Below are 17,250 nucleotides of genomic sequence, written 5' to 3'. Positions count from 1 at the left end.
TCTTGCAAGCTGATGAGAAATGGCTCCATCACATCCCTGGGATTTTGAGTTAGCTCCTATTGAAGGACTGAATCTTGATCAGTGAATGTAGCTGAAGAGAAGCAGGGTGGCAGGCATTCCAACCTGTATCTCACTTCTTTGTCCTACAGCTTGCAGCTAGTTAAAATCCTACTGACACTAATGCAGAATCTGACCCCACTAGGACTTGCTCCCTGCAAAGGTCTAACCTAGACTAGCAGAGGTGAGGATGGGGGGAAATCCAATGAAGGAGCCACATAGAGGTTCAAGTTGCTAAAACAGTGCTCTTTCCCGTTGCTCACTCCAGTCTGTCCTGCCGACATTGGTGATCATCCTCATGAGCCTATTCTTACAACTATCCTTCACTTGATTGGGTAAATAGAGCTTTTGGGGAAAGGAGATGAAGTTTTAGAGTTGTTTGACCTCATTTAGTATTGGGTACATATTATTGACTGGACATTTGGCTTCTGTACTTGAAAGGCTTATACTTTTCTCTAATGGCAATGTTATGCCCTATTATTTGCAATATTATGCTTTTAGGGAAGAGTCAAAGCCAGCTGATGCAGTCATTATCATGAACCAACAACAGGGCAAAGCCACCATCATACCATGTTTCTCATGTTGTTAATGGGTGTAATTTTGTTAGTCTACAGGGAGGATTCTTTAGGTCATTTACAGTATGAGAAGCGAGAAGGAAAAGCTAATGTAGCAAGGTTATCACCCTCCTGACAGCATATTCAAAGGCTTGCTACCTTGCAGACATTAGAATAAAAGGGAGGGGTCAGTGCTGAGAGCTTTCTCCTTTCCCCCCTGTTTTACTTTTCTCCATTCAACAGGGACTTTTGGAATAAAATATGTCTAAGGAAAGGAGAAAGGACAAGAGAGAAAAGCTACATTTCTTCCTTTTTTTTTCTTTTTGAAAGCTACCCATGAAGGATCTGTGGCTTGTGCAGAACGAGTGAGGTGCTCTGTAGCTCTCGGTAGCTCTCAGTGACATTACCAAGGGGAATCTGGGGCCAGAGGTGTGCAGGTGGGGCTGTCAATCAGAGACAACATCAAGGGCTCTTACAAAAACAAAAGGTAAGAAAATGGATGTTTAATCAATACAGTTGCTCTCTGCTTAACCTTTTGTGTTTTAAGCAACATTCACTGGAGCCCAGCAACGGAGTCCAATATTTAACACATAAAAGGTACTCAAAAAGGCGAAGCCTTGGAGAGCAGCTAGAAAGCGAAGATGGGACTGAGGGTTAAGAAATGGAAAGAAAAAGACTTGGAGGAGCAGGAGGTCAAATGGATGTTTAAAGGTTGGAGTCTATCTGAACCGGCTGGGGGTCTCTAGAAGGACAGATGGGAGAAGCCAGTGTTAGACGGCAGGGGTGTGGGGCACCTGGGGATCTTATGCTACATTCAGTTTACTTTTCCTCACACCTGGAAGGTAATCAGAACAACTCGAGCTTTGGTTGAAAAAGAGGAAGCACTAACCATGGTAGGTTCAACTTATCATTTAGTCTCCTGTTGCTTCTGATGGCACCAGGTCAGCTGTCTATGTCCCCTCTGCCTTAGGGCACATACATAATTTATGATGGTGAATTGGGGCAGCATCAGGCGAGTGTCAGAGAAAAGAGCCTGGCAGCAGCCTTTGGCTCTTTGGCAATACCCATGTGAGGCCACTCAGAATCTGGACAATTGAAATAGCCTTCGAACTGTCAGCCTGCTCGCAATTTCACAGCTGTACTCCACACTCACTGGAATCACGTTTCTACATTTTTTTAAATATTAATTTTGAAAATGTGAAAATTACAGAAATATATGAAGAGGGAATTAATAACCACCCATTTCTTACCCACCACATTTTTATTTCCTTTTTTTTTGTCGTTTCCTTCTTTCAACATCCATTGGCCATCTATTTTGTGGCAGGAACTGTTTTAGGAGATGCAAAGATGACTATAACTGACCTCTCATCTCAGCCTGGAAGGAAAGAGGGAGACAGATGATGGCAGTATTTTGTCCTAGCATATGTACATACTTTAATTTTGTTTTATTTTTGTAATTATTTTGCTTATTCATTTTGATTAAGAAATATATGCAAACAGAGCAAAATTCAAAAATTACAAAAGGGCATAGAGTTAAAGATAAGTCTGTCTCCTATTCCCATCCCAGAGGCAACCACAGATATCAGTTTCTTATTTTTCTTTCTTTTTCCTTTCCCAATGTGTATATATATATACATATTTATAAGTAGATATTATAATATACACATATGCCTATGTATAATATGTAAGTATTATACTATATGCTTTATTTTATATCTTGCATATTCTACTTAGTACATTTTGGAGGTCATCAACACATAATGAACAGCTTATCTTTTTATTGTCTGCATAATAGTCAATTGTATAAACATTAAAATACATATAAATCATAGATGTTTGATATATATATAACTATATACCAATCATATATGTTTTTTTAAAAAAATATATTTTATTGATTTTTTACAGAGAGGAAGGGAGAGGGATAGAAAGCTAGAAACATCAACGAGAGAGAAACATCGATCAGCTGCCTCCTGCACACCCCCCACTGGGGATGTGCCCACAACCAAGGTACATGCCCTTGACCGGAATCAAACCTGGGGCGTTTCAGTTCACAGGCCGACGCTGTATCCACTGAGCCAAACCGGTTACGGCCCAATCATATATGAATATCATAAACACATAGTTTGGAAGTTTACACTTGACTATTTATTAAGAAATATTTATTTTCTGGTAGGAAGTATTGAATTAATGGTACTCCTCAATTCATGGAACATCATCAATAATGATCTTCACAAGGTTTTTTCTTACTTTTCACTCAGTACTGTGTTTTTAGATCTACTCATGTTGTTTTGTGTATATGTAGTTTGTAGCTAATATAATCCACGAATGAATCCATGAATATGTTTTGTTCTGGTCTCCCAGGTAGTAGCAAAAATGGCCACCTTCTGGGGAGCTTCCTTCTTGGAGATGTGAAATTGTAGCTCTTATCCTATCCCACATTGCTTTGGAGGCTCCAGTCAGGGGGTGGAGGCTCAGAGTTGCCAATTTCCGGCTGCATTCTTAGAAATTCTTAGAAAAATTTCTAAGCCATATTTAAGGGTAACATTTGGATAAGTGAAAGAAACATTCTTGCATTTCCTACAGTTCCCGTGGGAGCCTTATCCTCATTATTGAGACTGTCAGGAACTTCTGTCTCTGCACATGAACTTTAGATGGAGGTAGGCAAAGATGCTGTATAGTGGGATATAGGCTGCTTACTTGGAAGGCATCTTTGTATGAGGCAGCAAGAGAGATTATGGGGGAAGGAGCGGCAAAGTTCAGTGCATAGTGGGAACCTTGACCCCTTGGGGGTGCAGGGAGGATCAGAGACTGTAACAGCGCCACCTGGATTCAGGGAGCAAAATGTTGGGCGTGGTGGAAACTAGTATATGGCATTAGCACTCCCTAACAGTGATGGCGAACCTTTTGAGCTCGGCGTGTCAGCATTTTGAAAAACCCTAACTTAAACTCTGGTGCCGTGTCACATATAGAAATTTTTTGATATTTGCAACCATAGTAAAACAAAGATTTATATTTTTGATATTTATTTTATATATTTAAATGCCATTTAACAAAGAAAAATCAACCAAAAAAATGAGTTCACGTGTCACCTCTGACACGCGTGTCAGAGGTTCACCATCACTGCCCTAGAAGCATTGAAGTGTCCCAGGTTTTACCATCAGAGTTTAGGTCTCACATGAACTAGATGATTATGGAGACCTTTCTTCCGTAAGTCTATGGAATTGCTTTAGTAGACAGCCCTCTCTTTCATGATACCCTTGGATATCCTTTCTTTCTTCTTTCCTCTGGGCCAAAGAAACATACATGAGTCCAGAATGTATAAGTTCATCTCAGTCATCTTTCAGGGCCTCTTTGGGAGAAGAGAAGACTCCTTTGTTCCTGTCATCCTGCAGCATTATCTTGGCACTAGTGATGTGTCCAAATGAAAAACTTCCTATGTTTTCCTCATAAATTACATCATCCTGTTTCTTAACAGGGTGACTAAAGGCTGTGCAAATCGGATTCAGGGAGATCACTCCTCCATGTAATCAAAATCTTCTAACAAAGTCCCAATAGTAAATATCGTGTGGTCTGGGAATTTGTAATTTTTAGTCCATTCTTGTTTAAATAATCAAATTATGAAAAAGAAATTAACCAGGAAATTTCCTTCATGTTTGTAGAAAAACCTTTAAAGAGCCATCAAATGCCCACAGGGACTTTCCAGCCACCATTTCTCTTTAACTGGAGTGATTGGAAAGGTTTCCAGTTTCCTAGAAGCATCCTGGATAATTTCTGCAATCCTGACTTCCCATCTGGCAGTGTCTTGGTTTGGATGATGAATGATGATGAATTATATGATCATCATATCTATAACTAGGTTTTAGGTCCTTGTAGATTGAAGAGTAGTTGGTTACCACTCTGTACCCTCAGATGGTCCCTCTAATGTCAGGCTCTAAGGGTGTGAGAGGAAAACAGGCACGTGGTGGGACAGTGGGGAGACGAGACATATTGGGACATGCAAGCTGCTAGATACAGGCTTCGACAAGAAGGATGTCCCTCAGGGGAACAAAGAGTGTGCCATGCAGCATGTCTTAGAGGAGGGGAGTGCCTTTGATTCAAACAGAAATATATCGAATCGTGGCAGATAGAAGTTCTCTGGACAAAAAACACTTACATGGGGTGGGGCAAAAGTAGGTTTACAGTTGTGAGTATGCAACACGGAGCTTATTCTTTTATTATTATTTATTAGTTATTGTATTACTGTCCATACAAACAACTGTGAACCTTGTTTTGCCCCACCCTGTGTGCATGCAGAAGATAGGTGAATATGCACAGCTCATCCTGAGTCAGACTGCAGTGGAAACTCAAGAGGGGAGCACGTGAATTCCCTCTCTGTTCTCTGAGAGGAATTACACTGTTTCCTTCTTCTTTTTTCTCAGTTTTTGAAAATCCTTTTCTCCTTTAGTTTATTGATTCTGAAAGCAGTAGAGGTAGTGGTGATTGGGGCGATGTGGAATTTTGTGTATTATACCTTCATTATTAATTTCAAAAACTTCTTTTTTTTGCTATTGGTCTGTAGGATACTTATATGAAATTTATTTAACTGTAAATGTTAAACATGCGCTTAAAAAGTAAGTATATTCTTTATAATGTGAAAAGATCTCTATATATCTAATAAGATAACCTTTTAAATTATTTATATATTCTGATTATTTTTTTCACTCTGATCTATCACTTTTGAGGGCAGATATTAAAATCTCCCCAGTCTTCACCACAGTTGTCAGTTTATCTTCTTCCTTCTGTAGCTCTCTTTATGGGTTGCATTATATAATTTGAGACCTATGCTGTTAGGTCCACATAGGTTCATGATTTTTATATCATATGCTCTGCTTTTTGTTCTACATGAATATAATATTTCTTTTTGTCACCTATTATTGTCTTTAATTAAATTTTGAGAGATTTTATGCATTCTAGATTTCTTTAGTTTCTTTTGGTTTTGTCTGTTTAAAGATATTTCTGTCCCAAAACTTGGGGGAAATTATCTGAAAGGATTTGAATAGTTTTTTCAGCATTGGCACCATTGAAATTTAGTCCACCTCATTTGTTGTGGGGGGCGGGGAGCATGTGTATTGGAGAATGTTTAGCAGCATCTCTGGTCTCTAATCAGTAGACACCAGTAGCACCCTTCCCCAAGTTGTGAAAACCAAAACTATTTCCAGATATTGCTAGATATTCCCTGATGCTTGGGGTGGGGGGAGGGGGAGTGAGTTTGGTGGAAAAGATTGTCTCCAGTTGAGAATACCTAGATTAGAGGGAACAGTCTCTAGAGCTCTGCCAAGACCAGGGATAGTTTGTGTTTCCACCAGCCCAGTAGAAAACAAAACAAAAAACGCACAATTCACGGAACAGGAAGTAAAGAACTCAGAGTGGCATTGCCTCAGTAGTGGAGTATAATTAGCCTTCTACTGAATATTGCTCTTCTCGTGCTTATCAAAGCTTAAAATAAAACCTCAAAAATATCACCCTGTTTCCAAAGAACTTAACTGCATCCCAGAGAAAAGCTCAAGAATATTTATTTATAAGAATACAGAAATATCTAGGACTCAAGAAGATAAAATTCAAAATGACTGATACTCAGTTAAAAAATTATCAGAAGCAGAAAAACACTGTCCATGAAGAGGAGAAAAATCAGTCAATAGGAATCAGTGTAGAAATGATACAGATGATAGAATTAGTACATAAGTGCATGAAAACAGTTACTTCAACTCCATTTTATATATTCAAGTAGGTAGAAGAAAGATGGAGCATATTATGTGGAGACATTGAAGATTTTGAAAGATTCAGATCAAGACTTCTGTTTTTGTCCAAGAGAGGATTTACCCTCCACCTAAAAAAAATTAAAAATGGAGAAATTGTATGAAACAAGTTTTTTAAGACACTGGACAGTAATCTGAGAGAGAAAGAAAACAAGATGAGTGCTATGTTTTCCTAGGCTTACTGCACTCAGGGAGTTTCAGACTGTAGCACAGGGAGGAGAATCCAGACAGAGACTGGCAGACTCCCTGAGTCAGAGACCAAGGCAGCTGGAGTTTGTAAGACAGAGTACCAGAGAGAAGAAAGCTGCAGGAGAACTCGGGAGATCTTCAGAAGCCCTCCCCTGAGTATTCAGGAGCACACTCTACTGTATAAGCTTCTATGTGAAGAAGCGGTGAGGCTGGGTAAAGAGAGCACTAACAGGATTAGAATAACGGTGCCCAATGCTCACACAGGCCAGGAATACAGCCCATGTTGGCCAGCCAGAGGGGAAGAAGCCTCGGGTTTCATGGGGCATTGGGTAGAGTACATGGAAGGCTCTTGCCTCAGCAGTGGGGAATAAGTATCTTTAGGCTAAGGATTGGTTTTGGCTTGCCCCCAAAATCACAAATGCAAGACCAGATTTTATATTGATATCAGACATTCAAAATGTTCAGTAAAATTGAATCACAAGAAAGAAGAAAACTACACCCAGGACAGCATAATCAAATTGCTCAAAATCAGTGATAAAGAGAAAAATCTTAAAATCAGCAAGAGAAAAAGGATACATTATGCACAAAGAGCAAAAAAATGAGAATGATAGCAGTTCTCTTTGGAAAGAATGCAAATGAGAAGACGGAGCAACGTCTTAATGTGTTTGAGTTAATTTCCTAGTGCTGATGTAACAAAGTAGCACGAAGTAAATGGCTTGAAAACCAGAAAGATATTGTCTCACAGTTCTGTAGGCTCAAAGTCCAAAATCAAGTTGTTGGCAGGGCCACACTCCCTCAGAAACCTTGTCCTTGTCTCGTCCTATCCTCTTGTGCTTTGCTGGCCATCTTTGGCAATCTTCAGCTTGAATAAAACTTGAATTTCCTGCCTCCATCATTACATTGCATTTCCTCTTTGTGTCTCCGTCTTTAAGGGCATCAGTCATGATGAATTAGGACCCACCATAATGGCTTGATTACGTTTGCAAATACCCTATTTCCAAATAAGGTCACATTCACAGGCACCAAGGATTAGGACTTGAACATACTTGGCAGGGAGCGAAACATGGTTCAACATATAACAGTAATGAAAGAAAAATTGCGGACATAGATTTCTAATTCTAAGCCCAGTGAAAAACATTGTTCAAAAACAAAGACAAAATGAAGACCTTTTTAGACAGTGAGCTTTGGTAGTTTGTGTCTTTCAAGATATTTGACTATTTCATCTAAGATGTGATATTTGTTGGCATATATTTGTTCTTAGTGTTTACTTATTATTCTTTCAATACTGTAGGATTTGTAGTGATGTATCCTCATCATTTCTGATTTTGAGAATCTATCTCATATTAGTCTTGCTTGCATCCAGTGTTTGCTCTAGAGAAGTGTGATGTTATGATTGTTTTTCTTTGGTAGGTCATCTGCAATTCCTTTCTGGAATCCTTTTAAAAATCAGTTTATCTAGTTTTCTTTTTCTCTTTGATAATCTAAAATTTATTTTAATATAAATCAGTTTGGGTTTTTCTATATTCTGTTTGGCACTCTATTGAATCTTTAAGTTAAACATGTTTCATCTTTTTCATCTTTTTGGTTTTTTTTCAATCTGGAAGTTTTTATCTTCTTTATTTCTTTCTTATCTTCTGAGACTTCTATTATTTGGAAGTTAGTGGTTTCCAATTCTCACCTACATGCTGCCTGGATTTCTTTTCATATTTTTATGTCATTATCATTTTTGCTGCCTTCTGGGAGAGCTCCTCAATCAGCTCTTCCAGCTCACTAATTCATTAGCCACTCTACCACTTATTCCATTTATTTATATTCTTTGCTTTATCTCTTATATTTTGCATAGTTAATATTTCATTTGGTTTTTTTGTGAATTCTTATTTCTGTTTCATTTACTCAATATCTTCTCTTAATCCTTTGAGAATATTTATTATGCTTAATTTAAAATGTTTATGTGTATGTTCCTCTAATTGTGCTCCATGTGGCATATGATACTCAGTATGCTTATGTTTTTAACAAAAAAAATCATTGTCCATCTCAAATGTCTACTTATTTTGGCTTATGAGCACATGTTTTCCTTGGAATTATTAACTACTCTGCCTTTTAACGTATATTGGGGAAGAGGCCAATGGTTAAGCTCTATTACATTTCTCCAGGTGAATATAGGAAGGAGGAGAGAGAAACCATTGACTGTCCTTTCTTTGCCAATACTCTACCAGACAACATCTCTGGTTAGACATGGTTTTCCTTAAACTATTTGGTAGAAATAGCACTGGGTGTAGATAATTTAATTAGATCAGTGGTTTAGTGGAATATAACCACTGCTTAAAAAATAAAGTAGAGCTTTACCGGTTTGGCTCAGTGGATAGAGCGTCACCCTGCAGGCTGAAGGGTCCTGGGTTTGATTCCGGCCAAGGGCATGTACCTTGGTTGCGGGCACATCCCCAGTTGGGGGTATGCAGGAGGCAGCTGATCGATGTTTCTTTCTCATCAATGTTTCTAACTCTCTATCCCTCTCCCTTCCTCTCTGTGAAAAATCAATAAAATATATTTAAAAAAAAAATAAAGTAGAATTGCCCTGGCTGGGTGGCTCAGTTGGTTGGAGCATCCTAAGGTACACCAAAAGGGGGCGGGTTCAATTCCCCGTCAGGGCAGTTACCCGGCTTGCTGGTTCAAACGCAGGTCAGGACACGTGTGAGAGGTAACTGATCAATGTTTTTCTCTCTCTTTCTCTCCCTCCCTCCCTTCCTCTCTCTAAAAATAAATTTTAAAAAATAAGTGGAATTTAATATAACAGAAAATATCAGAGTAATTCACAGTTGATAAATATAAGTACTGTTTACTGAAACTTTTGTTTCAGCTCTATATCTCTATGTCATTACCACACACAAATACATGTACTGGGGGAAAAGTGCACTTTTTACTGTGGATCAACTTTAGAGGCTGTGAAAGACATTGTCTTGGGTTATAACCCATCACTCCTTAGGTTGGAGCAGAGAAGGCCACTGACCCTCCTCTACCTTTTCTCCCTGGCCCTTCACCCCCAACAGGGTTTTGGGTCTTCTCTGTTATTGTCCTGCTGACACCATGATTTTTATCTTACAGGGGTAATGGGGAAGCCATGACCCTTTCAAGACCATACTGGAGAGAGGCAGGAGCAGAATGTAAAAGCTGTCTTCTAATTTATCCCCTGCTGTACCTGGAGTGTCTAGTCTATTGGCGTACTGCTTTCCCCCCACCCCCTGCACCTTCCTTCCTAAGATTACCATCCTTCAGGCTCCTCAGGGGGTTCTTACAGAATTCAGATGTTTGTTTTCCTCTGTCTTGTTTAGTGTCAAATCAGTCTTGTGTAGACTGATTTTGGGGGCTGGGAGAAAGACAGTCACACTAGTTACTCTTCTACTTTTTTAGGGCTTAGGAACACATACATTTTGAATATTTGATATTAATACCTATGTTAAATTCAGAATCCTGGCATTTCTAACTTAGTATTATAACATGCAGTTTTCTATATCGCCATAAGTCTAAATGAATGCCATTTGAATGGCTACATAATATTCTATCAAATAATTTTACCATAATTTATTTAATCATTTCTCTATTGTTGGATATTTAGATTGCTTCCACTCCCCCCCCCCTGTGAAATATAACTCTAGGTTGGGAATTTTTATGTCTAAATCTTTGCCCGGGGTTTAGATCAAAATGACCTTTTAAATTTGCATTCCTTCGTTTACAAAGAGCTCATATTTTCCCACTGATGGGTTGTTATAGGCAAAAGGAAGGATTGCTATCGAACAACAGCCATAAAGTGACTTGAACCACTTCTGTATTCCAGGGGTCCTGAGAAATTATTCTCCAGGAGAAACCTGATATTTTGCTTAGAAGTCATTTAACGGCACTTCCGCTATGAAAGTCAAGATGGTGCGAGCTGATGCGATGAACTGTAGACTGAAGTCACTAAGCTCTTCTGCATAATAATAACATGAGTATTCGAAGCTTTTCTGCTGCGCCATCGCTTTTGGCTTTATCAGAGTGCATCTCTGATCAGTAGTTGGGAAGGAGCCGAGGCATTGGGAAGAGGAGAGGAAATGGTAGGAAGGACCTGGTTCTGAGTCAACACAAATCCTAGGAAGATGGCAGGAGCTAAGAGACTAATGAGAGAGGAGGGTTCCAGTAGGAGATGCCCTGCGACAAGGTGTGTGGTGGGTAGCTAACGCAAAGACGGCTGATAATCCAGTCCTTCCTCTTTCAGTTTTCCTCTTTCTCCTTTCTTGTCTTCACTCACTGCAAAATTTTAATAGAATTCTATTAGTGACTAATGTAGAGCTAGCCTTGTCTTATAAATGCTGCTAAAGAATAAAGGACCCCTCTGGTCGTGGTGAAATCAAGCAGGGAGAGTTGGCATGGGCTGAGAAGGAGGCTCACGGGGATTTAGAGGAAACTTCGGCTGATCAGAGGCAACCTGGACTTGTAAGTGCCTGCCCTGGGACTTCTGGGGAATATTCATGCAGAAACAGGACTTGCAGTCAAATCAGAAAGGAGCTTGAGTTTTATTCAGGTAGTAATGCACAGGTCATTATAAAGCGAAAGCACTTGGGGATGTTGGGCTAACAATCCTTTCTTAATATTCTGTGCTTCTTTTTCATGCCATCAATCCCAGTGGTAGTCAATTAAGTATCTATTTTAGTTATTCAATGTCTGCTTTCCCTTTAGAATATGAGGTATACAAGGTCAGGAACAGTTGTTTTGTCTGGCAGCATCTAACACAGTCACTGGCACAGATAAATGATTGATAAATGTTTGTGAAATAGAGAAGTGTAATCAACCATCGTTATTTCTATTGTTATGAAAAAGAAACACCTAAATGTCACAATACTTACGTTAGAACATTGGGATGATGGGCGGTATTCCCTTTTATTTTTCATACTTCATGTACACCTTTTATATTATTTTCACTAAGGGAGAAAAAAAGGAATTGACTCTTGATAAGATCTCTTTAAACTGGGTCTTACATTCTTTAGAGACTGCCTTCTGCTTCTCTGTTCTTCCTGATAACCCAGTGCTTGGTGAAGCTGCACTAAGATGCCCAGCTTTACCCATCAGAGGGCTAATTATCATCATCCAGTGGCACTCCTCTCACTACCTTCTGAATCTCCAGGTTCTGTCTTTTCATCTACCAATGTGGAAATTTACTTCTAGACTCTGATTCTTCTTGATAACTCATGAAAATATTGCTCTGATAAAAATTACTGTGAATCTAAGATTTTTATATTCATGGGCCTATGCTGTGTCCCCAGAGCAAAGGGAAGATTTCCATAAATCAAATAAATACATACTTTCCTCTTTTTTGGTTGCCTTCATTAATAATTACTTGGCCTTCACTTACCTTGGAAAATGTTATAAATTTTTGACCAGTTAATCCCTTGGAGAATTGAGAGGGGATTCGATGCATTGGATATAATGAGCAGGCTGGTAAATCCAGACTCTTTTGGGTCACAGGCATTCTGTCTCAAAGTTGACATCCTGTGTTTATTCTAGTTCTTCTCCTTGGCCCTTTAAAAACAGCTTCCCTTTAATGACATGCTCTGGTAGAAGCAGCTGCAAGAACCAAAGGGAGAATGAATCTTCTTTTTTGAGACTAGGCTGAGAATCAAACAGGATCCTGAAAACACAACCCTAATGGGATGGAAAGATACGGATCCTGCTTCACTTTCCCACCGTATAACAATAGCACTCAATCTCTTTGCTGTTTGTTCTTCACTTTCAAACTTTTGATGAATGTAGTCCACCCTTCTGTTCGCTCCCTTACCTCTCTTTCACCCCTCCACTTACGGCAGCTGGATTCTATCCCACATCACCTTCCTGAAATGCTTACGTGATTAATCATCTCCTAATTGACAATTGTGAAGTATAATTTTCAGTCTGCTTCTAATTTGATGTCTCTCTGCTTTGTCCCACCCCCTTTTCCTGTTGATCTTCTCTCCTTGAGAATCTCTCCTGAGGGTTTCATGACCTTGAAATCTCTTCTTCCTCTTTTGGGTTCTTCTTTTCACTGTTTTTTTTTTTTATGCCTTCTCTTTCCTCACTACCCTTTATGTGTTGGTATCCCCCAAGGTCCCATTCTTGGCTGCCTTTGCCACTTTACAAGCCCTTTAGATGCTCTCCTTCAACACCATGAGTTTAACTAGCACACAAATGCCAGTATTTCCAAAATTTATATTTCCAGCTGGAACTTTTCTCTTGAAACTTCAGTTGCATATTATCACCTATGAGACACAGCTTTCAACAGTGTAACCAAAGGCAGTGCAAACTCAATATGTTTAAAACTGAACTTACTTCATTGTCTTCCCTACAAAACACCTGGATCTTTTCTTGTATTTCCTATCTTAGTTAATGAGACTGTCATATGCCCTCCAGAAATCTATTCTCAACCTCTTTTCTGCCTATGTAATTAATCACCAGGTCCTGTTAATTATTCCCAATAAACATCTTTCAAGTATATTTTTTGCTCGCCATTCTACACGCCATTGCTCATATAGCCTCCACCAATTCCATCCTCTCTACAGCCACCAAAATTGTCTTCCTAAGATACAGAACTGAATCTTGGCACACACACCTGCTTAAAACCCTTTATAGCAAAGAAGGTGAAGTCCAAACTCCTTAACAGGGCAACAAGGTCCCCCTCATGAGAAAAATCAGCCTCCTGTACATTACCATGCACTTTGTACATAAACTCTATTATGGCCCCTGGCATATTTTATGTGATTATTATATGTGCTACATATGTGATTACTGAATGTGCCACAAACTCCCTGAGAGCAAGGGTCATGTCTTTTTTATTTTTATATTTCCAGTGCTAAACACAATACTAGAACTACATTTAAATAAAATGGGAGAAAGGGTGAACTGCGTGAAAAATGTTGAACGATTCTCTCTGCAAAATGACAAAGACCAAGGGATCAAACTATAAGAAATAGTTGGAGTGATGTGAAAATTGCAAAAATAAGAAAGGTCCCCAGGAAATAGAAGTCCATTAACTGGGACATTGGATAACTTGTTATTCCAGAACCTGCCCTATGCTTTCCCATGGGCTGCCTCTGTGGTGGTTTTAAAATATGTCTGCAAATTCTTGAGTCTCCTTCCTTCAAAAGGTGGAGCCCAATTCCCCTCCCTTGAATTTGAGTCAGACTTAGTGACTTGCCTTTCACCGTAGAATGTGGCAGAGTTGATGCTATGCCATTTCTGAAGCTGGGTCATTAAAAAGATAGCTTCTGTCTGGTCCTCTGTCTTTCTCTCTGGGGAAAGTCGATTGCTATGTGGTTGAAGACACTTAAGCAGCCTGTGGAGAGGCCCTTGTGGAGAGGAGCTGACAATAAACCAGCCTCAACTTTCCACAAACAACCAGCCCCAACTTTCCAGCCATGTGAATGGGTCATTTTGAAAGAGTATATTCTTGTTAGTCAAGCTTTCAAAAGACTGCAGTCCCAGCCTCAGGAGTGATCCCAAGTGGATATCGCCCAGCAAGGTTGCTCCTGAATGCCAAATCCACAGAAACTGTAGGGATGATAAATGTCCATTTTTGACTTAATCTAATTTCGCAGCAATTTGTTATGCAGCAATAGCTAACCAATACACTATCCACGATGACTCTCCTCTATATCTTTTAGAGTCCTACATATTCTTTCAGGTCTAGTTTAAACAATTTAGTTGGCCTGGATTATTCCCAGTTTCCTCCAATTAGAATTGATGTTTCTCTCTTGTAGTTTTACCTCTTTTTATTGCTTAGTATCATTTTTTCTTTTAGCCAAAATGTCTTTATTACTGTGTGCTATATTTTATTCCAGGCATTATAGACTAAAAGATAAGGACCTCAGAACTTTTGAAAATGTTGTTTTCTTCCCATGCCTCAATATAACCATTGTTCTCCAAGAAAATTAATTTCTTCGGATTGTTCTTCATCTTTAGGTCATTGCAGAGCTCAAGGGTGTGAGCTCTGGGGTAAGGCTGTCTGAGCTTTGCTGTCTTGGCTTACTATCTGCCTGATTTTGGACAAGCAACCTCTCAAGGTTTAAGTTTCTCTGTCTATAAAATGGGCAAAACACTAATCACTGCCTCAGATGGTTATTATGAGGATTAAATGGGATCATGCATGTGCAGTGCTTAGCATGGTATTTGGCGAGAAGTAAGTGCTCAATAAGCACTTGTGTTGTTGGCTGCCCTACTCAGTATCCGGCGTAGTGAGTGACTGGAATTCAGTAGGTATTAAGGAAATGTTTGTTGAATTGAACTATTAACGGGAACGTTCAGTGTTGATGATGTTGGGGAACAGGCAGTCAGAAAGGGTCAGACATGGGGTGTCAGACATTGTGCATGGAGCTTTGAGGACAGTCAATTCAGTTATATATTAATTGGTTAATTGGTCAAACATTTGTTTATCTCCCACTAGAGCCTATTAACTAGGGACATAGGAAGATGAGGGAAAGGCATTTGGATGGGCAAATGTTTGGACACTGAAGAAAATATTTATAAACTCAGGAGCTTCCAGAGGGAAGCAACCTATTCAATAAAAAGTTATTGAGCAGTTATTATATGCCAGGCACTCTTCCAGGAGCTAAGGGCAAAGTGAATTTTTTTTTTTTTTTTACTTATTGAACACCTAAGTCTCAGTCATTTTTCTAGGTCAGCCGTGGGCAAACTACGGCCCGCGGGCCGGATCCGGCCTGTTTGAAATGAATAAAACTAAAAAAAACCCAAAAAAACCGTACCCTTTTATGTAATGATGTTTACTTTGAATTTATATTAGTTCACACAAACACTCCATCCATGCTTTTGTTCCGGCCCTCCGGTCCAGTTTAAGAACCCATTGTGGCCCTCGAGTCAAAAAGTTTGCCCACCCCTGTTCTAGGTTCTTGGGATTCATCTATAAACAAAATAGACAAAGATTTCAGCCTGCACGAACTTCTCATTCTCACAGAGGGAGACAAACAATAAATAATATTCTTCATAGTTGATTACATACTATGTTAGAAGACAATAGATGCTATTACAAACCCAGAAAGTAAAACAAGGTAAGGGGAATTAGTAATGCCAGGGGTAGTGTGTGCAGGGGACTTGGCCGTTTGTTGTATTTCTCATTGAGAAAGTGAGATGTGGAAAGAGGCTAGACGGAGGCAAAGGGAATTCATTTTAGTGATGAGCTAAACAAAATCCCCCTTTTACTATCTAGTGGGAGTGACAGACAATAAATACATAATTTAATTTCAAATAGTGATGAATGCCTTGAAGAAAATAGGATAGCGTGAGAAATTCAGTCCTAGCCCTGGGGGTCTGTGCTCTTCATGAAGGAAGCCCAGCGCGCTGCCAGTTAAGGCCATCCCATCGCAAACGCACACCTGCTAGGAGCTGGTCACAACCCGCATGGCTGCGAACAGGAAGGTAGGGCTGTTATGAGTCATAGCAGGTACCATATTGCAGCCGATTAGTCGACAGAAGAAGAAATGTTTATAAATCTGTTAGTCATACTTCTGGTGGCGTAAACAGTTGATGATGGATTGTCTGACTCTCACACAGACTCTAGCCTCTCTGCATGGACAGGAGGAAAAACTATATGACGCCTGTCACTGCCCAGACAGTGGGATGTTGTCAGAGAGTGGGAAACATCCTATTAACACATTTATCATGAAAACAGAATTCCTCCTAGGCCTGAATTTGATCTTTAAATGAGGACTATTAAAAAGGAGATGGCTCTTTCAGTTTTCTAACGTAAGTCTTAATGTTCTTACTAATAGATGAGATATGCTTATTTTTCGTGTTCAAGAAGGAGTGAGCTGGGTTGTAAAATGTTTGTCTCTTTCAGTCCATTGGAAAGCAGGAGGAGCTCGGAGTTTACACACTCTTAAAAGGATGTGGAGAGTGGGGCATGTGCAGAGCAGAGCCACAAAGGTGATTAAAGGGCCCAGGGAGGAAGGGAAATCAAAATTGTTAGGTCTGCAGAAAGGCATGTGTGTGGCCAGGGTGGTGGAGGATGGGAGAGAGAGCTGACTTAATAAGCCTTCTCTCTCGACTAGGGGTAGAACAGGAAACAGGCCTAAATGAAAACAGGACCATTTAAGATAAGAAAGCTACGTTTCTTCACTGCAGGCTGGAGTCTCTCCTATGAGATCTCCAGGGAAGATACATATCAGTCTGGTCTAGATTGTCTCAACTTCAGTAAACATTTTGCCCAAGTTGTACAGCTCTGTGCACCCCATTCAGTGCTTCCAGCTGGTAAAATGAGAGTTCAGAGGATGTCCCAAAGCCACACGAGGCTGAAGAAATCGGATCAAAGTGTTGGGTATAGAGTTTCCAATTAGAACGTCATTTGTCCTTCAGGCCACATACTTTGAGCCCTGGGCTAATTGAAGTGGACTATTTTCAGTGAAGTCCTGCCTAGTGACAGGAAATAGTCCAGGGGACATGTCCCACTTTCCTTTCTTCCCCACATTCTATGGGAAGCACTATTCTTTCATTCATTTAAAAGTATTTATTAAAGCTCAGATTACACAAATATTTCTTATTCAATTTATGATGCTTGACACTGTTACATATGATTTTTAATATTCTCTATGTAAAAAAACAATGTCTGAAATAACCTCAATTATGTAAAATTTAAAATT

Source organism: Myotis brandtii, unplaced genomic scaffold (genome assembly GCF_000412655.1).
Source record: "Myotis brandtii unplaced genomic scaffold, ASM41265v1 scaffold13, whole genome shotgun sequence".
Lineage (NCBI taxonomy): Eukaryota > Metazoa > Chordata > Mammalia > Chiroptera > Vespertilionidae > Myotis > Myotis brandtii.
This window is presented reverse-complemented; position numbering follows the sequence as displayed.